The sequence below is a fragment of the Ischnura elegans genome, chromosome 6 (genome assembly GCF_921293095.1).
Source record: "Ischnura elegans chromosome 6, ioIscEleg1.1, whole genome shotgun sequence".
Lineage (NCBI taxonomy): Eukaryota > Metazoa > Arthropoda > Insecta > Odonata > Coenagrionidae > Ischnura > Ischnura elegans.
The window spans coordinates 62,814,906-62,838,909 of NC_060251.1; the positions used below are offsets into that span (position 1 = coordinate 62,814,906).

The 24,004-nt window shown below is 38.9% G+C and overlaps 1 protein-coding gene across 2 annotated transcripts in view; it reads right to left on the reverse strand.

The window, feature by feature from the left end:
- LOC124160864 (extracellular sulfatase SULF-1 homolog) overlaps positions 1–24,004 on the reverse strand; it is a 197,937-nt gene that overhangs the window by 133,175 nt on the left and 40,758 nt on the right. The gene's annotated exons all lie outside the window — the stretch shown is intronic.

The window sequence follows — 24,004 nt, forward strand, 5'->3', positions numbered from 1 at the left end:
ATAAATTTACCCAAAATTATTGCACCCTAAAATGTTTAACGTCCCACAAAAACAACATTGGTGCCAGAGAGGAATTTTTCGCACAGCAATTTAGTATGGCCCTGCTGGTAGCGTTCCTTGACTGAAATAGCGGAGAATTCAGACCAGAAATGAGTTGAAAAAAAGTTACGGCTGCTGAAAGTAGTATTTGTCTTCGAACTTGATCCACTGATAACGCGGCGCCAGCGAAGAAGGACCCGACTGATCTTAAGAATTCCGAGCCAAAGGACCAACTCCCCTTCCCCTTACTTGCCACGACGGCGCCACAGAATAATGCTGCTGGACGCCAGATAATCAATCACCGAGTGACCTGTGATATATTGAATAGATTAATCATAATTGAGAGACGGAGCGGAGGGAAGACAAATGATTAAGTGATCCCAATCGACTGCCGCGCCATCCACTATATCCCAAATCAAAACAGCCACAAAACAGTAGAGCGTCGAAAATCCAGACTAATTGGGATCTCAGGATAATAAATATATACAACAGCGCTGACGTTGGGTGCTTAGTAACCAAAATCCGAGGTCATCACTGAAACTTGAAATTCGGTAGATATAGCTACGGGAAACTAAGGATCCTTACTCTGAGACGGGAAATGGAAAAAAGTTGACAAACGAATTACTAATACGAGGGAAAGTCAATTATTATCCGCAATTTATTAATATATTTTTTATTTTGGTGGTACCGTCTTTTTACGCTAATGACGCCTGATTTGATTATTGGTTGTTATGCCTTTGCAAGTTTCAAACTACTAGGTTAGTTTTGTTATCGATGCCGTGCTGTCAATCCTGGCTGTTCCGCTTCCTATTTGCACCAAAGAAGAGCAACGTGCAGTGATTCGATTTTTGTGATCGGACGGCGTATCAGCTCTCGAAATTCATCGAAGACTTTCGGTACAGCTCCTACATAAAATACAGCCTGCATATTAAGCGTGCTCTTATATTTAAATCCTTGTTTACTAGTTACTTCATTATTATTTGTGTATCATACTGCTATATTACTTGATTTTATCATGTACTTTGTGCTTTTTGATGAGCCAATTATTGTAAATTGTGTTGTGTTCGGCTCCAACGATATACCCAGAGCATAAATAAATATATATTCTATTCTATTCTACAGCACGGGAACAGTGTGTTGTCACAACGGAGTGTCCATGAATGGATTGAAAAGAATTAAGCACCATGAAGGACCCTGGTGACCCATTTAACGCCACAAATTAAGAAAACATTGAGCGATCACGTGAAATGGAGAGATGAGTAATTATTGACAAAGTGGTACAGCGTCTACAAATTAATCTCGATTTTGCCGGCGAATTTTATAAAAAATACAGTAATGTAGTATTACTGTATTTTATATAAAATTATACTGAGCATCTGCCCAGAAAGCAGAATGTCCGTGGTTCGATTCCCGGTTCAGATGAAAATTTTCCATGTGTTTTCGGCCTTCATTCCATCTCCACGCCACACTGTGTCATCGTCCTGTATTTATGTTTCTGTCTCTTTGTTTCAATTTCTATCTGTTATTATGATTGTAATGTAGTATTATATATCTAAGATTCATAACCACATTGCGGATAATAATTGACTTACCCTCGTAAATAGATTTCATTGGAATACTAATAGCAACCCTTCTCCACGAGCATTAACTTTAATGGGAATTTAACGTAGAATCAAAATAAAAAAACATCGAATCATCCGTAGTCAGTCTATCGTAGCCATCACATGATCTTGGATTTTGCCATTACAATCTTGGTCTCAAGCACGGCACTCGATATCCCCTCATGTATATGTTAACTCCGAGACTGGGACCGTAATTGAAAAACTAAAACCAATACAAAACAAATAACTGTTAACATATAATGAAAACTTGTTCCAATATAATCCAATCGTAAAACGACCAAAGCTATAGTGCATGCATAAAAATAATTATCTGAAATTTTATCCTTTTTCCCTTCGATTATAAAGTTGCCAAAATTTTAATAATCAAAATTAACTACGATGTGACGATTCAGATACTACTAGTTATACGATGCGGATACTGACAACAGAGCGACTTGATATCGAGTTGACAAAGGGATGAAAATGTTCCCGCGGCTGTCAATGGTAAAAAAATCTAAACTTCATTATTCACGGAAAAACCGCTGACTACCGAGCTTACTTTCACGATGACACCCGAAAATGCACTTTGAAGTGGGAAAATTCCACAAAGGAAAAAGCCAATTGACTTGACCGAGATTTGAACCCTGGTCTACCAAATTTAATTGCTATTGAAATAGTTTGAAAACAAAGTTAGAGGGTAGACTGTTAGGTAAACGTGGGGGAGGAAGAAAGAGAATAGAGTTTTTACATAGATTGAAAGGGATTAGACCTTATTATGAATTGAAGAGGGAAGTGTATAAAGAGAGGGTAGGCCACCAGAACGCTTCTTAAGTACCTACTCCTAGCAAACCTACCTTAATCGGTAGAATAATTTAATAATGAATACCTTGATATGACAGAGACTTAGTGCATAGTAGGGAAGATCTTAGGTTTCTAGAATCTTAGGAATTTGGGAAATTTGGGTTTCTAAGTAAGGGGAAATGACTTGTAGAATTTTGCACTAATAAATTCTTCAACAGATATGAATTTATTGTAATGACACCCTTAAAGAGCGAGTTACTCAGGGTTTTATGGAGAAAATAACTAGCAAGTTTACGTTTTATGAATGAAACGATATCAAGCGAAAAGTCCGCGAAAAGAAACCACTGTTAGTGAGTCACCAACTTCGTTAATCACTCTCGAGTACTGCATATCACTGATAGAATTAGGATTTGGTAGTGTTAGGTATCGTATGGTTAGTGTTAGTTAGGATTTGGTAGTGTTAGGTATCTTTTGATGACGTCCGCCCCTACCGCGACGATCAACGTCGAATCGAAGCCAAACGTTATCTTTACTGCTTTTGATCCAATGACGGGATGTATGAGTGTGTTTTTGCTCAAGTGTAAGCCTGAGTGACACACTGGTGATAAGCAGTCTACTTGAATCACTTGATTAAACTGCCAGAAGTACATCTTTTTCGTAACTTCAGTCTATTTATGGATTTCTTGCTCACTCCCCGATATCTATTTCCATTTTTGGAAAAAAATAAAGAATCTCAGATCCGCTAACTATTCTCTAACCCCATGAAAACCTTTACCAATGCATTGTTTCGAGAATTTCCTTTCAAATTAGTTGTATTTTCATCACATACTCTTTTTATTCCTATTAAAAATTTTATGATAGAGGATTTGGTAGACACGGCAACTCATAAATTTATTATCTGCTTTATGATGCTGAATATCACGCCGTTATAAGGCAGAAAACTTATTTAATGATATCTGAGCGTAATTAATGTTTGTTTTTTGTTGTTTTTATTAATTGTTGTACTTTATAATTTATACCATCGTTTACAAATCCAATTTAAAAGGCCTTCCCAACTCCTTTTGAGTTTAATTTAAATAAATAAATGAAACTTAGGCTCAAAATAACCAGGATACTTCCTGGTGTAGTATGCGGCCAGCCTTGGCTCTGTAGACAATGCTAATTGCACCTCCAGGGAATGAGTTTTCCTATTAGAGTCATGAGGTGATAATTTTTCGAGCCATGCTTCAGTTTGAAAATATTTGAGCAAGGAATGCACCCAAACTTTCAGCCACTTTGCGCAATGACATTTTTTAACATGAAATCCAAAAAGAAAGGGCTGTTTCTTGGTACATATTTTTAAAGTAATTTGCGAAAATTCAATTAAAAACGTTGATTTTTTACGTTGGAAAACTTTTAGTTTAAGTCGCGAACGATACAAAATACATTAATTTTACCAAAAAAATGCATAGAAAATTTTTTCTTCAAATAAAATAAAATGTATGGAAAGTTTATCCATCGATTATTATGGTAAAAATGTGATAAAAATTTTCCACCCCAAAATGGGGAGCTAACCACCACCAGGGTAAAAGTGCCCGTCAGAACAATATAGATTTTGATCCTTGGTCTATTCCCTAGACTACAAAGAATTTAAAATAAATCGATTGTTAATAAAGTATTCTACCGATTAAGGTAGGTTTCCATGGAGTAGGTACCTACATCAGAAGCATCCTGGCAGTCTCCGCTCCCTCCATGTACCTTTCTCTTCAGTTCACTATAGGACCTACTCCCTTTCATTCCTTCTATAAATCCTATTATCTTTCCTCCTCTCCCTCGTTTACCTAACATTCTACCCTCTAACACCGTTTTCAACATTCTCTCATCGCTATGTACTCGCTCCATCCAAACCTTCTTTCTCTTACGTATCTAATCCAAAAGCTGCATCTCCTCACTCACTATGTCCACCACTTCTTCTTTCCTCCTACTCTCCGTTTACTTCACATCCTCCATCCTTCTCCGCACCCACATCTCGAATGCCCCCAATCTTCTCTCTTCCTCTTTCCTTAGTGTCCACGTTTCCGCACCGTAGAGAGCTACACTCCAGATCAAACTCTTCAGTAACCTTTTCTTTAAAGTCTTACATAACGATCCTCTCAGAAACTCATACATATTCATGAACGTCTCCTCTGCCAATGCAATTCTCTTCATGATGTCCTTACTGCTACATCCTTATCCCTCTAATGTACTGCCCAAACAGTTGAATTTCTCTAACTGCTTAATTTTTTCCCCATCTACTTTACCTTGAGTGTCACATTCCTAGCTCGCGATGCTTTTCAAAACCGCAGTACTTTGGACTTCTTGCGATTAATACGATTAATACTCATCCACTACTCTTCGCATAGCTTGTCGAACGCAGCCACTAGAGCCTGAAGCATGTTTAACATTAACCCATTATTCCCCAGACTGTATGTAAGGCTTTTAACTTCGGTTGTTTCGCATTTTACGATTTATTTTGGCCTAACTAAGATGAATTTTTGGAAAAAAAATTTTCATCACATCATTTGATTTTCAAAATACGCAACGCTGGGAATACTCCGGTAAATAATTACAAAAAAGTAATTTTTAATAATTAGGTTACATCTTTTATTTTTTATCTCGATTTGTACACTCGACATCTTCGCCGGGAGTCATCAGTATTCCTTTGGAAGATTTGCCCCATTCTGCCTTCACAGATATGCTGGGGTATGTCGTTTTTCCTAGGGTGTCTCGCATGTGCACATCGATTTTTATGCCAAACGCCATCAGCCATAAAAATACAATTATATGAATGAAAATGTTGGTGGAAATGACAAAATTAGAACTAGAGATAGTTAAAAAAGTCTGTGAATCGAAGAAAATATTATTCTGAGGTAGAGACTTGTTCCGAGAATTAGAATTCAATAATGTTGCGTTAACGCAACGCTGGGTATTAATGGGTTAAAGAGGGCTGATTAGGAAGTATCTGAAGTGATTTAAAGAGCATATGTTGTGGTATCAACGCCATAAGTGAAGTGGAAAAGCAAACCTAAGGTTAAAAATAAATATGACTGCAATAAAGTGATTAACCCGGGATTTACTACCGTGGAAGATAGAGTCACGTCATCTTCATTAGTTTTATTGTGTTCGAATATCGACTTCACTTGAGTGATTCTTGTTGATGATAACATTCAGTACACTTTGCTATCGATCAAGGAAATCGATTTTTTGACCTTCTGTGCGATTACGGGTGACTGATGAAATCATGCCGTAAGCTATTTCGAGAGTATTTCCTAAAATATTGTCTTAAAGGACTAAATAACCAAAGTTTTCCAGTTTTATTTCAATATTACCGTTATTCCGTTGCCATGATTTTTCAATATTTGCTCTAGCTTTCGTTTACGAGAGAGCTACCGCAACTTTAATCTTTATGGTGGCAAGTCACCCGGTGTTGCTCGGGAAGGATAGTACACTGAAATGCAAGATTCTTACGATTCTTACATTTTCTCATCAAGCGTGTCAAGTGGTGTGCCTACTCGGCAGGATGTCCCAGCGCAGAAGTTGAATGGCGTGTCGCAAACAAACGGCAGTGAAAAAACGGCGCAAAAGATGCGTCGCACGCACCGAAAGTAGAACTACGGGGTTTGTTAGTATGAGACACACATATTTACTATCTTTGGTTGCAATCCGTCCAGCCGTATGGAAACGCATAGCGGATAGACAAACAGACATCCTCTTTTATATTCATAGATTTTATCCTATCAGAGGGTTTTTTAAATGTAAAATCACAAAAGCTAGAAGGAAAATTGCGCAAAAGCAATTCCATTTAGTCGTACAAATCTTCAAACGTGCACCGATCGAAAAAAAATGAAAAAATGGGACTAATGTTACACCCTTTCTGGAATTACTTTCTTCCCTTCCACTACTTACGAGTACAAGGCTCTACAAAACATTGATTACTCCCCAAAATCTTACCAGTCTGACAATTTTTCCCGCAACTATACTCTCAAGCGTGGAAGTGAGCATTACTTACATAGTTAAACAAAAGAAATAAAGAATTATAATTGGGATCAAAGTTGATTAAAAGCATGTAAACTATATTAAAAACTAATATGAATTAATTTTTCACTCCGCCAGCAGAAAAAAGTCGTTGAAATTATTATAAAAATCACTCATCCTCATCATTAGTCAACAATCCTAGGATTGGTTTGACGCAGCTCACCAATTCTCTCTCCTATCCGCTAACCTTTTCATAGCTACATGCTTCTTCTCTTTTACATTCTTTATAACCTGTCCTATGAGATTCATTTGGGGCCCTCCCTTGCCCTTTTTCCTTCCGTTTGTCCTTCAACGATTGTCTTTATTAGGCCATCGTGCCTCATTAACAGTCATAATAATATCTGCCATAATTAAAATCATTAACTGTCGATATACTATTACTACCATAATTTATATGGAAACGTAATAAATATTCAGTATCTCTTCCAATGTCATAGCTATATCCAATAGAGTTTTTAACCAAACCACAAATAAATACAAGGGAATAACCAGCAAAATTCTCTCGAGTTTGCGGGAAGATGATCATAAATCACTGCCAACCGCCACGGTCCTCAAGCCATTGGAACTCTATTTCACCCTTCAATAATCAGTGAGCAGCACAGAGCTTATCAATGACACAACCAGAATCATCAGAAGTACTGACATGATCTAATAGTGACGACAATGCCTTCCTGTCGACATTCAGCCGAGAAGAAAATCGACAGCGGACATTAAATCCAGAGGTAAAGATTTTTCGCGAGTTCTTAATCTTGATATCCATTAATTTACAACAAATACTGATATTTCTCTTACTCACTTAAAATAAACAGTCTTAGATAAACATATAAGTGAAGTATGTCACTACTCTCGCGTCATCGTCTTAAGATTTTCCACTCCACACGCACCATATCGAACGTGAAATGATAATGTCAGAGATTACCTGCGCTTGATGTAAAGAAAAAAATGCACTGTGACTAAGCATTTGCGACGTAAGCTTTGATTTTTTATTAATTTCGATCTTTCATTTAAAATTTATTCAATATCACGTAAATTAAGGTTTTGTACCATCTTCGTCTTTATTTCCTATAAGTCGCATCTACACTTTGAAATTTTAAAATATTCGTAAAGAAACATTGATTTTCTGAAGGGTGTCAACATTATTTGAGGTTGGATAGGAAAACGATTAAAAAAAAAACTCTTTTCATTCCTCTCCTTGTTCTTTATTTGGTTTTTTCATCAGTATTCAGCAGTAGTTCAGCCAAATCAGCAGTCTCAGAAAAATATTCATCATTTGCAACATTTGACTCCTTTCCACTAAGTGGTATTTTTTTTATTTCTCCACCAAAACGGCACAAAGACTTTCTCATTGGCAGACCTCAATAACTAAATAACAACATTAAAGGTAATAATTATTAAAGTATTCTACCGATTAAGGTAGATTTTCATGGAGTACTAAAGAAGCATTCTGGGAGCCTCACTTCCCTTCAAGATCTTCTCTCTTCATTTAACTATACCTATGACCTATTCCTTTTCATTCTCCTTAAAAATCTTACTCCATCCTTTCTCTCCCTCGGTTACCCAACATTCTACCCTCTAACACCGCTCTCAACATCCCATCCCCGCTAATGTGTGCGATTAAATAAATAAATCAATTTCGCTAGTAAAATGATTTTATCCTCTCCCGATCCAAATATCCTTTCCCCACCCATACTTGCCCATATCCCGTAAAGTATGCAAGAAAAACAGATAGCAGGATGCTTTCCACAGGTCTAGGTAGTGTATGATCTTAGGTTTTCCCGGCGTATCAGTTGCAGAAAAGTTTCTCGGGTTTTCCACCGGTTGATGTCGTCCATGTCTCCCGACGTTTCGATCCGCGACTTGCTGATCATCCTCAGGGGATCTTCCGAATGCATTCGGAGACATGGACGACATCAACCGGTGGAAAACCCGAGAAACTTTTCTGCAACAGGTCTAGGTAGATTTACATGGATTATTTTGAAATTACCCCCACCTGCCTGCCCTCCCAAATTGAACGTACTTCCCAGGTGCACTATGAGGCCTACATCCCTTTCATTCTCGCAAAAAAATCCTATTTTCTTCCTTCCTTTCCCTTGTTTACTTAACATTCTCCTCTCTAGCACTGTTTTCAACATCTCCTCCCCGCTGAGTAGTCCCTTAATCCATACCTTCTGTCTCTTCCCGTCGCTGAAAGACTAAGTGATACGAGTTTTACGGGGAAATACGGTATAATTTGGGATATTAAACGAAATGTATACGTATGATGATGTGACCTATCTAATTAATTACTTTTCAGTGCTATTCCTCATAATGAAAAACATTGTACTGCAAAAGTTTGGAAGAAAGTGGTTCGTATTACACCCATCACAGCGTCGCGGACATTTTTAAAAACCGATTAAAATGCGACTGAAGTTGCAACAGAAATAACCCTGCTATGGGATGGAATTGGTATTCCTCTATGCAGTCCCCTTACCTACAGACTTTAAAGTAATAGGGCCATACCTACAGAATTTAAAGTAATAGTTGGCTAGGAGAAAGGTCTTAAGGCCGCTATACACGGTGAATGATCGTGCGAATGATCATGCTAGATGATCATACGAATGAAATTATTCGCCTTGTATAACGGAAAAATTCGCGAATGAACCGTCATGCGCATGATCATTCTATGAAAATTAGAACATGTTCTATTTTGCTCGCATGATCCTGTGAATAATCACGTGATCATTCAGCATGATCTTAGCATGTTTTTATTTCATAGTTCTAACCTTGCATGTTTTTGCTCTAGGAATTACTAACCATTAGCAAGTTTTTTTAATGAATATAAATGTATATTTTGCAAGCATGCGTAATATTTCTATGACGGTGCGGTGTACATGTGGCGGTCCTCTTGCATGCTGCATGTTGGCGATTGGTCACCCCTGCCAAACACCCTAGAGGTGGCTCGCAGGGTATTATGAAGATGTATATGTAAATCATTTCCATGATCATTCACCGTGTATAGCGGCCTTTAGGCTTGATATTCCTTGGCTATGCACACCCGTGCCGTCTCTCGCTTCAACTCAATTTTCACCGCCAATCAATCCGAAACCATCGTAAAACGGAGTATGCAAGCCGTTCAAATGCTCACTGACCAACCTCACTCAACAATCGGTACGCCTTTACTGTCAGGGCCATGGTGTAGAAATGGGAGAGACAGAAAAACACTTCTGGGCTTGTGACGAGGTGCGGGTGGGATTTTGTAACCACCCAGTGCTCCAAAAAGAGTAAAAACGGTGAGGAATTCGGTTGAGGAGTGGAAAGAAGAATAGAATGAGGTGCCACAATGGACCACATGCACGGGAGACCTTTCAAGTGTGAGCGACGGAGCAGAAAGCGCGGCGACACAACACGCCGTCAAGGGAGAAAAATAAAAGAAGGAACGGAAAGCGTCCGCGGCGGTGTCCACTAATCCAGCTTTTATGACTCCGCAAGAATGGGATGGGCAACTACGCACGCTTCATTCTTTCCAAACTCTCTAGCTTTTTTGGCCACACACACCTACTCCCGGCCGGGCCATAAACGTTCGCACAGTCAAAAAAGATCCTCCACTCGTCATTGAGAAAGCTAACAGAGTGTAGATGGGGTGGGAGAGAAAGTGTCAAAGCGGTTAGAGGAGTTAGTTTCTAAAGGGACGACAAATAAACGAACGACCGAAACTGACCAGCCCCGAAAAACATTTTTAGGGCATGGGTGCATACTGCGAGTCCCTTTCCTTACATCTTCCCTTTCCACTTGAGGCAGGCTAGAAGTCGGGGGGACGGGGGGGAGTTTTAGGGGCTTCATCCCAACCCCGAAATTCTACCCTTGTGGAGACTACCCGCTATACATTCCTTGAGGAGACCATAACTGACGGCGTCATAATGATGTACCACTGTACTTCACAAATTTATATCCGGACTTTAATGCATGCTATGATTTTGAATAATATGTCATTTTAAAGACAATTTTATCCTTAATTCTGATTTATTTTTTTGCTTTATAAAGAAATTCAAAATGTAGAACACGCCAGTGAAATAAATGACTCCGCACACCGTAAATTTGCCGTTTTGTCAACTTCATCAACTTTGTAACTCAACCTAGAGAAAACTATAACGTCTACAGCATTCATTTTCCACAATAAGTCGCAAAAGTTAACGTAGATGAATATAATGGCTCTTGCGTATTTTTAGAACGCTTATTTTTGTTAATTAACGAAAATGATTGGCAAAAAATAAATTTTAAAAGTACTGCGGGACATGATTTTGACGCCGACAGTAGCCCAAAGCTCGGCGTGAAAAAATATTTGACAAAGCCGTTTATCGAACTCGAATCTCAGTTGCACTACCAAGCCTCAGAGCGAACTTCAGCGAGGTCCGGGATCGAATCCTGGCTCTGCCAAATATTATTTCATGGCGAACTGATTGAAATTCCCCTGCCAAACACCCTAGAGGTGGCTCGCAGGGTATTATGTAGAAGTAGATTCTCGATATTCATCTAGTACACTCATCAGTACTGCTTTGGATCAAGTGTAAGGCGATATTAATTTACATAAATATGAATGCATAAAATATATTACCGAGGATTATTCTCCTCTCTGATATTACTTACAAAGTCCTGACAGCATAATACCAACAAAATAACAAGAGAAATCATAAAATACCCAACAATGCCAATTATTAATTGTCAACGTAGTTTCCGAATGTAATTCCTCACGGATATATCACTTTTTGATCGCTACGCCACCCTATGATGTAGTGTGCCGTCTCAAAGTTTGGAAGTCCAAAGACCAAAGGGGGCGTATGAGTTGTGGGTGGGTTTCTTCGGGTTTGGAAAGAGAGAAGGAAGGAGAGAGGGGTTGGGGAAGTTCGGAGCCTCGCTGACTATTGAGTTCTTCTTCGCCTTCCCGTTTTCCTTTGTCTTCCTCCCTCTCTCTCTCTCTTTCTCTCTCTTGTCCTTTACATGGGTATACTTTCGGGGCTCCCTTAAAGGAGTGAATGGACGGGACGGAAGGAGAACTTATTTGGGAAAACAGTAGAAGGGAGGACCGCGGGTGAAGGACCTTGGGGAAACAAGTCGAGACTTGTGGGTGTCAACTGCCAATTCCAGATTTCGCACAGACTGCGTGGCCCAAGAGTAGGATTTTGCTGGGTAAGTGAATTATTTTTATTCACTGGAGAAGAATGGAGAAAGCCGTTTCTTTTTAACGTGCACCTAAGACGAGGAGATGGAAAGAGAGGCTTGAGATTTGTTGGAGGCTGGAGTAAAAGTGTTAAAGTAAAATGATGTTAAAATCACCGAGGTTCGCGGATGATCAGGCGTTGATTAGCCAGTCAGCGAGAGGGTTGCAGACCATAGCAGATGCGTTACAGAAGTTCTGAAAGGACTAAAGGATAAGGATACTAGTGCTGGAATCGTCTACCAAATTTTCTTCCACCGATTGTGATAGAGTTTGAAAATTTAAAAGACCAGCATTTTCCAATTTTTGATCCATCATCTACTTCTCAAATCATTTGCAGCGAAAAATCAACGGTATTACCCTTTCGCAGCTGACATGATACCATGCGAGCCAATACTGAGGTGTTTTGCTCTAGGAAAGTATTTCTTCTCAACATGCATTATGCTACATGTTGAAATGAAAATCTACCACAAAGCTAATTTTTTGGATTTTTTTCATCTATAACTGTAGGCATAACTGTCATTTTGCCCCCATATTCTTTTATGTAAATAATCCTTATCACAATCGCTTAGAACACCCGGAAAAGTCATCGCAGAACATTGGATAGAATGCAAAAATTTGGCTCCGTTCGTCGACACCAAATTGCTGTGCCGGTCCAATGCTTGTGATCGACTTGTTAAAGTATCAATTGAAATTAGACTGGCCAAAAACACTGTCAATAGAGATTTCGGTTATATATTGAGCAACACATGGAAACCTGAGCTCAAAACCACCCATAAGACGTGGCGAAATCAACACCAGGACGACAGCCAATCGGAGCCCTTCGTTGACGGAAGCCACTCAGGAGTCACCTGACTTCCGGAGTGGCTGCATTGCAGGTCAAAAATTCTCACTTGATACTCATAGTCCTGAGGATGATAACCGAGTCGGAAATCGAAACGTCGGCAGTAATGAAGTTCCTGACCCTGTGGCGATCCCGACAACTCTTCACGGAGCCGCAAATTTTCGTCGCCTTGACGACTAAAATTTGATGGGTCTCCGCTCTTTTTATTTGAACTGAAATGAAAACATTTCTCGTTTTTTTTTTAACGATCACTACGTGATTTACGGCACGCATTAGTATGCTCGTATCTTCACCAAGCTAACTGCCGTGCAAACAGGAAGCTCGTCAAAAAGCCAGTCACGTACGGGTGACTCAAGTAAACATGAGGACCCGCATGGTGTAACGGGGTACGAATAGTGTTCGGCCCGCAGTCCGTAAGGCGAAGTGATTTCTTAACCTGTTTAGATAAAATGACTGGATTGGCATTAATGCGAGAATTTAAGGTGCGTGGTGTATCATAAAAGATTTTATATTCCCAATGGACTTATTAATAATAGTAAAAATAATAATAAAAGATAAGAAATGCAGAACTTGTTACGTAGCTGTTATTGCCGCACCACTTTCGCATAAAATCGAATAGACAAAAATAAGTACCGAGAATTGGGAATAGAAATAAAAAGAATATGGGATATGGAACGGGTTTTTATAGCTCCCATTGTCATATCTGCTGTCGGTATCATCCCAAAACATATCGATGGCTAAGTCCTAACAAAACGTATCTCAAATTCGGCTGGTTTGAGACAGGTATCTTAAACAAAGTGTAATAACATTAAAAAAATAAAATACAAGCAAAGAACAAGTCTTTATTTGCAAATGAATGCTTCTTTTTCAGTTGTACGAACTTTTGGTTTTTAATTTTTGAGTTCATTAGAAAAAAATAATCGTTTTTTTGGTCTCCTGAAAAGTTGCTATTTTTAAGATACGTTGTTGTTGCTGTTAGAACGTAGCCATCGATATACAAAATAGTTACAAAATACTCAATCTTCATTCAATTACATTCATCAAATTGCTAAAGCATGTAATAATGTCAACCTGCAATACAAAGAGAAAATTTCTCAACGCTATAGAAGATTATAGAGTTATCTTGGTGAGAACCCATGCTCTTCACACTCACATCAGTTAAAACAACTCAGTGAAAACTGAAGAAAATCTAAAGAAAAATAAGATGATGATGATAGTAATAGTAATAGTAATATTTATTCCACTTATTCGTGAATTGCAAGATACAAATATACAACAAATAAATCAGTGAAGCAAAATATAGGTACCCCCCTTAGCCTAACCTGAATTAGGGTTACCATCATTTCTTACAGAACCGGTGCTGCTGGACATTAAAACATTAAAAAATTATGAATGTAAAAAAACATAAAAGGGAAAAAAATTTGATAATGAAATATATGTGTGCTGTACAAGATCGGATTAGAGAAAATAAAATTCAAGAATAATAAAAATAACAATAATGCTTCCTTTTTTTAGTGTCATGGCAAATAGAGGAGTTTACGAACAGGAAGGAGCCAATGAGATGATCATTATGTGAGAGTTTCTAGAAAAAGTTAGTGAAAAGTCTGATCTAGAGCGTAGCGCTTTACGGTGCGGAAACGTGGACACTAAGGAAGAAGGACGAGAGAAGACTGGAGGCGTTCGAGAAGTGGGTGTGGAGAAGAATGGAGAAGGTGAAGCGGACGGAGAGGAGGAGGAACGACGAAGTGCTGGACATGGTGGATGATCAAAGGCATCTTTTAGATGAGATACGGAGGAGACAGAAGGTATTGATGGAGGGACTACTTAGCGGGGAAAGGATGTTGAGAACGGCGTTAGAGGGTAGAATTTTAGGTAAAGGAGGGTGAGGAAGGAAGAGAATGGGACTTTTAGATAGAATGAAAAGGGGTACGTCTTGTTGTGAATTGGAGAGGGAAGTTCATAAGGGGGGGCTGCCAGAATGCTTCTTACGTGCTCCATGAAAACCAACCTCAATCTGTAAAAAAATTAATAATAATAAAGTATAAAAAGGGGAGCGAATTTGCCAAGTCTGTTGATTGCTCGTTTGCTGATCGAAAAGTACCAGTCCCAATTCCCGGATGAAACCTTCGGGCACCCAAAACCAAAATCCTCGAAAGATACAAGGTGTCCCAGGGATAAGGAGTGACCCTCTGACCCTGAATGTGTGATATTCACTCGCCCACGGCTCCTTCTTGGAGAGCCCTATCCCTACCAATCCAAACCAACCTTCAAGTTACATCACTGGATGAGAGATTTTTCCCAGATCTTCATATGGTCACGGCGAAGTTAATATTCAGAGACTAGAATTTGGCGAGGGAACACCGACGGCACCTAATGATAAGGACCCTGAATTTTTGGTACTGAAATATCATTATCTATATGTAAATAATGCCTTGCGAGCCACCTCTAGTGTGTTTAGCTAGGGTGATCGAACACCAGCATGCAGCATGCAAGAGGAATACCCACATGCACACCACACGGGCATAAAAATGTTACGCATACTAACAAACTATACTTCGAGATTCATGTAAAGGCAAAGTTTTACACTCATGAAGGCAATCTGCCGATACTAGCTACCTAGATCACACAAAATATACTGTTAGAAATACTAAGAAAATTCAGAAAAATTTATTGAGGTACACATAAGTTATTGGGCTTTAATACAAGAAAACTAACTTGTTTGGAAGTTCCGACGCTACCGTTTTAGTCTCTTATTGATCATGGGAAAAACGGCAGTATGAATCTAAACATGTCTACGTTTTTTATTGTGTCTATGAAAATATGAAGTCAATTACCATGGGGACCGAATTTATTATTGCTCTGACCTATGCCTTTATGTATTTTTTAAAAATACGGCCGACTACAATCAGATCTACCGCTCCGAGTTCAACCCCGCACCGCCAAGATTTGACCCACTAATCTTACTTTCGCTTCTACAGATTTCTCCACTGCCATTTAAGGTTCATTTGGATCATTCAAAATTTCAATTTACTCGCGGAAAAATCATTATTTGTTATTACTTAATCGAGGAGTCCAATCTTGAGCCAAGTTGATTCTCAGACTGCACCATGCAAATCTAACGCATCCGATGGAATGCAACGATAATTCATTGCAATTTAGAAAAAACACATATCGAAGGTATAGAAATGATAATATTTGCTTCCCAATCAATTTCTATGAATCTATTCAGACCCATGTGTCTCCAAGCTGTTTTATTTAAGTTGCAAGCACCTTTTATAATCAGGTTGTATGGAAAAAATGACATTACCGTGAAATTTGAAAGAAATATTTATTAATAAATCGAATCATCCACTGCAAAAACGCTCCACAATTGCCTAACGAATCAAATCCGCTCATCTAGTAGCCCTTGTAGTACTAGATGAGCAGATTTCATTCGGTGGGCGATTATTGAGCCTTTGTGCAGTGGAGGTATCGAAATATTTTACCACAAGGCACACACCTTTGGATTTTACCACAGTGTTTTTATGCAATACCATAATAAAAACAAATCATTCCCACCAAGAATACTTTATTATCATTCAATATTTTCAATTGAATTAATCTTTATAAACATTATTTATTAGTTTTAAACAAACTAATACATAGATTAATGAAAACAGATGACGACGCAAACTCATCTTGCTTGCCGTTGTGTCATCCATCATGTTTTACGAATGCAAAACAAAACAAATGTGGCATGTAGTGGCAGAATCGTGTACTACAAGGTACAAAGAAGTGCAGCGGCGGGTTTAAACAACAATAATAAGGCAGTTTCCTTTATCAAAGAAAGCGAAAGGCATTGATTGCGATTCGTAACCCACCATTAGTGTATTCATAATATACACATTATTTGGTTTTAGAAATTCCAGTTTAGACGAATGTTAATAGTCAATTTTAAACTCATTTGAAAAAGGCCAGATTGGCGCCCATGCGATGCCACTACGTATGACGTCACAGGAACCCAGACGCTATACGAGTAGATAGGAGTTTTACATCGTTTGAGATTACCAATTCATGCATTAGGCACATAACTCAGGGAAACATCTATTAATAATCACCTATTAAAATTGCCTATGGTGAGAAAGTTTCCTCCGTTTGATAGGGTATTAATAATCCTTATTTAAGCCAAGCGCTGCCTGCTAGCAGGGTACTCTGCTACCTGCTAGCAGCCTGCATCGTAGCGGCACACATAGCATCGCTCCATAATGGCCTCACACAGCTGCAGAATTACGTCACACGGGTTTTTCCCAGCATTCATACTTAGCCGTCGCGTTTTCGCGCGCTTGAAAATTTTCACTTTTCATTTTATCACGATAGAAATAGATATCGTCAGATAAATATCTTAAAAGCGTGAGGTTCGTTCTCCAGGAGTAATAATCTTTCGATTTAGGCAATAAAATATAATAGGTAACCACCCTATTCAAACTTGAAGGATTATAATGATAAAAAACGTGGAAGTGTACACACCTTAGGCCTGAAGATGTTAACCCTCAGGTTTGTTGTCGGGCCAAACCAGAGCCATTTGCATGCCAAGACGACCATGAAAATGTCCGTGGCCTGAAAACAGTTTTTCCACTGCTGGTACCCATCCCCTTTCCAGAGGTGAATGTTGAATTTGATATCGGCCCTGACTCATGCCTCACTGGAGGAACCCCTTTCGGGACACAACTACACATTTTGCGTGACCCAATATTCCTCGCCGGTCGAGTAACACGGCCGTTCGCAGAGCGCGCGCCCGTCCTCCCGTGTCAAGGGTTCGAGGCCCACCCGGGGCAATGGTGTCGAGTATCGCACGGCCTGGTGAATCACCATGGCTCCCTCTCCCGATGGATACCTGAGCAGCGAGAAGAACCCGCCCGTCGGGTTCCATCGGGAGGTTTGGAGTTTGCTGCCGAAGAAGAAAAAAAAAAACACGAAGAAAATAGGAGAAGATTCTTGACGCCACCTTCTCCGAAAAAAAGCTGTTTTTTCATGCACCACCCGAGGAGGTAGAGGAAGGGTCCATCAGACCGTGGGTGAAAATATCGACTTAATCTTTTAAGCCAATTCCAAAACACCCTTTTTTGTGATGGCGTCGAAAAAAAAGGTTTTTGGCCTGGCACAATACGGTCGATTCCAAGAAATACGCTTCGGTATGGACAGGCTTAAAAATACATTTGTCTCCAATAGAGAATATCACGAATATGACATTACAAGATTCTCAAGTCAGCCGCTACAATTATTGCCGCTCCACCGCATGAAAATCAGATTACAAAGATCGCCACTCGCGGCGCTACCACTCATCAATAACCACTTTTTACGAGGAAATACGCGATAGTAATATGCAACTGTGTCAATAATTCATATCAATTACGCATTTAACGCATGCAATACGACTGTCAACAAAAAATACCACTTCCACAACGGTTAATGGCGAAAGTCACCCTGAACGAGATACCACTACCGAATGAAATGAGCGCGAAAAGGCAAAAGATATAACGCTTGACCGCTATGTTCCTGGGCCTCCTTTAATGGAGTCCCCTCGGTTTGCTACAATACGGTGGATTTTAAATTTCGACATATACGCTTCAGTATGGACAGGTTTAAAAATTCATTTGCCTCCACTCAGTGTAGCCAGGAATTTTGTTCGGGGGGGTTTTTGAACAACAGGGTAATAAGTAGAGGGTTTACAGTAATTTTAACACTTTTCATAGTCGAAAAAACTTCATTTGGTAAAAAAAATATTTTGTAAATTAATGATTCTTCAATATTTTGTTTTCTTTTATGAAGGAAAATAATTGTTTTTATATTTCGGGGGAGGTCCAGACCCCCCGGGCCCTCCCCCTGGCTACGCCACTGCGCTCCACAATAGAAGATTATCAAAACCACGAATATTACAAAAGAGAATTCTCCGATGTGAAGCCTATGCATGTGTTTCACTCATTGCGTACTCTATGGGTTTACAAAAGGCACCTCTTTCACCGTCTAAAGTCACAGCGATCGGAATTTCACGGCTCAATGAGCTGTAACAAGGATTGTTAACAGAAATTCTTATTTATGTTGACTCGATCTATATCATTCAAATCCATTCAATTTTATTTCATCTACATCGACATGATACCCTGCGAGCCATCTCTTGGGTGTTTGGCCGGGAGTGATCATCACAATGTAACATAACATAAACAAGCCACCATATTGTTTTTATATAATTTAAAACTGACAATGGTAGTGAGGGACGGGGGGGATTGTTGTGAAGGAAAACGGGGAGTTGTGTATAGAGAGTTGAAGGAGGCAGACGTGTTTAAAGGAAGAATCAGGATTGGGACTAAGAAAGGTGGCGGTGTAGCAGAGAAAGGAAGAGAAAGCACAGAAGGGGAGGCGCCTACGAGAGGAGAAGAGAGCGGGAGGAGAGGAATATAGCGGAACTCAGGATCCACGCTGATGCAGTCCATGGCGGTGGTTCAGAAGAGTGGTGATGGTAGATATAAATGGAATTGTGATATCATGGTGGCTTTTGATGTTGGTTTTATGCTCTAAGTTTCAAAATATAGAGTTTGTTTCGAATTGTATTGGAATTATTTGTTTATAAAGAAAGCGAAGATTTTAAAAAGTTACAACAATGACGAAGCCACAGGGAGGGAGGGGGTTGCCGGGTTACAACCCCTCCACGAGCCTTTAAATATAAATTTTTAAATACTTTATTTTAATAAATACAACACAAAATAACTGTTTTTGAGCCCTAAATATCACGTTTTCAACATCAAAAATCCCAAAATTTTTCGAGCCCTGAGGTAATTTCCATACACCCCGGAAGGGCCCCGTAAAATCTGGTAAATGCAGAAAATGCTATTTCTAAATTACGCTACTGGTCAATCACCAGCATGCAGGGTGCAAGAGGATTCCTACGTGCACACCACACGGTCATAAAAATGTTACGCATGTCATTGCTCACTATTGCAAATATTATTTAGTATATATTTATAAAGAAATGTATATATCCCGCCTCATGGCGGCGCTGCGAACATTTTTGAAAACCGATTAAAATTCGCTGTAGGTGGCAACATAAATCAAGCTTCAACGGGACGGACTAGGGCCGCCTCCATGGTGTCTCCTACTAGATCAAAGCCTACCAACAGGAGACCACAGGAGGGCCGCAGTCCCTCATATAGAGGCTTTTTTTATGTTGTCATTTCTCTCCCTTACTAATCGGTGTTATATAATGTTCTCATCGCGGCGATAACCGCAGAGTGATCTATTTATTTCCAAAATTTACAATAGAACAGATGAAAATGTTATGAATAGAATTAAAAAGTAATGAATCCACTGAAAAGTAAAATTATCAGGAATATATATTTTACAATATCACCCCAAGAAATTCGGATCGCTCAGCAATAAACGCCGCTAGAGGCGACTTTTGTTAAGACTTATTAATGCGCGGTGGTAGGTAGCACATATAGTACTTGACCAGAAAATTCTGAGCAATATTCGCGATTAAAGTCAACACCAATTTTTTATCTACTAGTATAAGGGGAATTCCTTATGTCACATTCCTGTAACGTCTCATTTCCTTAACTACGTTCCTGATATCCCTTCAAAATTCAAAGTCAAATTTCAAATACAACTCTGGCAAAAAAAAACATAAAATTTAATCAATATATAGTTTCACATAAAATAAATTTAAAACATGTGTTTTCAATTCATTATGTATACAGCTAAATATATCTGATATGGTTTGCACTTTATATTCGCTGTTTTATGTTCTCTTACGGCAGTATTTTGACATATTACAACGCTAGATCTCCATGCATTACATACTTATCCAATGTAACCAAAGCTACGAAGCTATCCACAGCTAGGATGCAAAGAAGAGGTGCCAGGTGCGTGAAAAGTCGTTACGATAGTCTTGTTAGTGTAACTGACCTCTTATCTATATAACATGAAGCCCCTTAACGACCGGGTGAACGAGACGAGATACGGCAAAAAGTCTAATGAAGACCCCCTCTAAAATTGTCTGAAACCCCAGGAAAAATTATGAAAACACTAAATTTACAATTATTTATCAGTCTATTCATATAAAATTGAGTGTATGGGGATTAGTTCAAAAAATGGCCACCAAATTCCAATGGCGGCGCGGCAGTCATACAAACGGACAATCATAGCAACATATTTGTTTATGCAAACAAGAGGAGCTAAATAAGGAAAGAAGATAAGGGAATTAAAACGAAAGGATGATAAATATAAGGTAGGAAATTAAGAAAGTAATAGTTGAAGTGTCTATTTCTTTGCGTCTTCTTTCCGCAAGAACAAACGTCTGTTTAAATCAAAGCGCATTCAAATCAAAAACGGAGAAATGTAAGGTAAGAAATTAGTTGTTGTTTTTGGTATATTACTTCGAGAGTGTGGTGGTTATTAATTTCAAAGTTAACAAGTGCTCTAAAAGCCATATTAAAAATATGATTCGTGCTGTTGACTATAGTTCGTATCTTGTTGGCGATACACGATTGTGGTAGAAAGACTTTTAAACAAGTCTTACACAATATAGGTAGGTGAAAATGATTTTATTTTCATTTTTTGTGATGGTGATAACTTTTTATTTTTGTTTACGTTCTTTTTTCCGTTAATGTCGTTTTTAATGTTCAATGTTATCCGTGAGCTGCAGGAGTGAATAGGCAGTGAATAATACAATATGGAAGATAAGTTCAAATAAAGGTATTTCTTATTCAATTATTTGTCTTGCGAAAATCACGTTTCCTTGAGTGACTAAGTTATTCAACTGTGAAAATTATCGAAGTCTTGACATTCACAATGTCTTGTACACCAAAGGCTGTGATCCGTTACTCACCAGATTTATTGCGCATTGCGTGGGATACTGAGGCTGAGATATTTGTGTATCCCGATTCATTAAAACTTTAAATAGAGGTATTTCTGAAGTGAAATCATTCGCGATCACGATAAATAATATTTCGATAAAATTCGTCATACTAGCCCCAATTCATGCTAAGGCGCATTTGTTCTAAATATTGATATTCAGTCCCTACGTAATTCGTTTACGAAGGGGAACAGCTGTTACATCTTATTCGTATATCATGAATTTGGTTGAGTTTTGTGGAAAATAATTAATAAACGTGTTTTTCATTGTAATACGTAAAGTCGTTATGTTATGATATTACGTATGCATTGGGTTTTACAGTGGGACGTGGTCTCAACGTTTTTTGTATTTGAATTGAATAAGTTAGAGAAACTCGTAGAAATTTATTTTACTTTTTTATAGCCCCTCAGAAAAACGTTTCTCTTTATAAATATTTACATTCACATTGTAGCCTACGTACCATGCGCTCGTTTTACGTGAAAGTGGAAATATCGCTTATACCTAAGCTAGCCAGCTTAAAAGTAAACGATCCTTAAGAAACAAGTAGCAAACTAAAAGTGTAAGACCTCCCACAGTGAGCATAACAGGCCGGAGGCCTTTTTCGGGGGGGCCTAGGGGGGGCAGAGCCCCCCCAGCGAGCATAGCGAGTTGTTAGATAAACTCGAATGGGAATCTCTGTCATACCGTAGATTGAAAAATAGACTAAACCTTTCAGATAAATTCAAGAGCAGTGTCTTTTCTAACGAGGTCAGCCATATCTTATGAACGCCAAAATACTGCGGAAGATCAGATCAAAAATAAAATAAGAGAGATAGACTGTAGAGCAGAGAGATTCAGAATGTCTTTTTTCCACGAACAGTGAGAGATTATAACGGCAGCGTTAGAACTCACAAATAGATTTGATGACTTGCAGTGTAGCCTACTCACTTATTTACCGCTTAATGCATGTTTCTGAATGTTATTATTATTTCTAACAGCATGTGGTAGTATAATTTATTAGTATGCGTGACGTTTTTTTGGGCTGTGTGGTGTGCATGTGAGATTACAATTGCATGCTGCATGCTGGTGATTGATCACCCCCCAGCCAAACACTCTAGAGATGGCTCGCAGGGTATTTTGGAGATGTAGATGTAGGAGTACTGGGCATATATTTCGGAAATATTGAGAAAAATCTTAACTAAGCAACAAAACTATCACACGAAAGGCCTTTAATTACATTGCAGTGAATTCCCGTATAATCGTTTACATTCTACTCGAGTAAATAAACTGCTCATGTTTCCCAACAAATATTTGCCCGGATCATCGAAAATATAAAAATACTTCCCACGTAAATAAAGTAAACAGTTGACGGTGGACGGAGCACTCGATCTACGCACCACGTATAGTGGGGAGCAGCATCATCCGAGATGCCTAACCCTGCAGATTGGCTTTGAGATCAATAAGATTGTCCGGCGACCAATGATGACGGGAAGGTGATCGAACCGCGGAGCGAGGGCTGAGAAGAGACCTGGGGGAAACGCAGCACATATGGGAACCCGCGCAAACGCCGCCCCCTCCTTTATTTATTTAAGGAAATAGCCCTCGTAGGGCTGCCAACCTGAATGAAACTGAGCACGGAAACGCGAATGCAATTAGAATAGCCCAATGAGGGAGTCTTAAGAAGAGTAGGATAGAAGAGAAGCCTCATGAAAACCTTAATAAGAAGACGAAACAAAATGATAGGCCATATCTTGAGAGATGATCTACATCTACATAGTACCCTGGGAGCCACCTCTAGGGTGTTTTGCAGGGGGTGATCAATCACCAGCATGCAGCATGTATTTGGACTCCCACATGCACACCACACCGTCCAAAAACGTCCCGTATCCTAACAAACTATACTACTATATGCTGTTAGAAATAATAATTGAATTAAGAAACATGCATTAATTTTTACATAGGTTAGTAGGCTACACTACAAGTCATGCAATCTATTTACGAGTTCTATTGCTGCCGTTATAATCTCTTATTGATCGTGGAAAAAATGACATTCGGAATCTGTCTGTTTTGCAATCTATCTCTCTTATTTTATTTATATGATCTGATCTTCCGTAGTATGTTGGCGTCCGTAAGATATGGTTAACTTCGTCAGAAAAGACACTGCTCTTGAATTTATCTAAAAGGTTTAGTCTATTTTTCAATTTACGGTCCGACAGAGATTCCATCCGAGTTTATCTAAGAGGTCAGTTACACTAACAAGACTATCGTAACGACCTTTCACATAAATGGTGGTGTAATGAAGGCGATCGTCAAAGGACAAGTACAAGAGCATGGACGGAAAATGAAAGCCGTTGAATGAAATATATGGAACGGGTAAAGGAGGATGTGAAAGAGAATAAATATACAGGAGTGAAAAGATTAGCTAATAGAAGAATTGAGTGCTGCGTCAAACCAATCTTAGGATTGTTGACCAGTGATGGTGATGATAAGGCATTTTAGCACTTAGCTCAGGAAAGAGTAACATTAAGCTAAAAATGAACACCAATTTTAGCATTTGATGCGATTGATTGTACTTCAAAAGCCTCAGACCATTCCCCCGGGGGAATCAT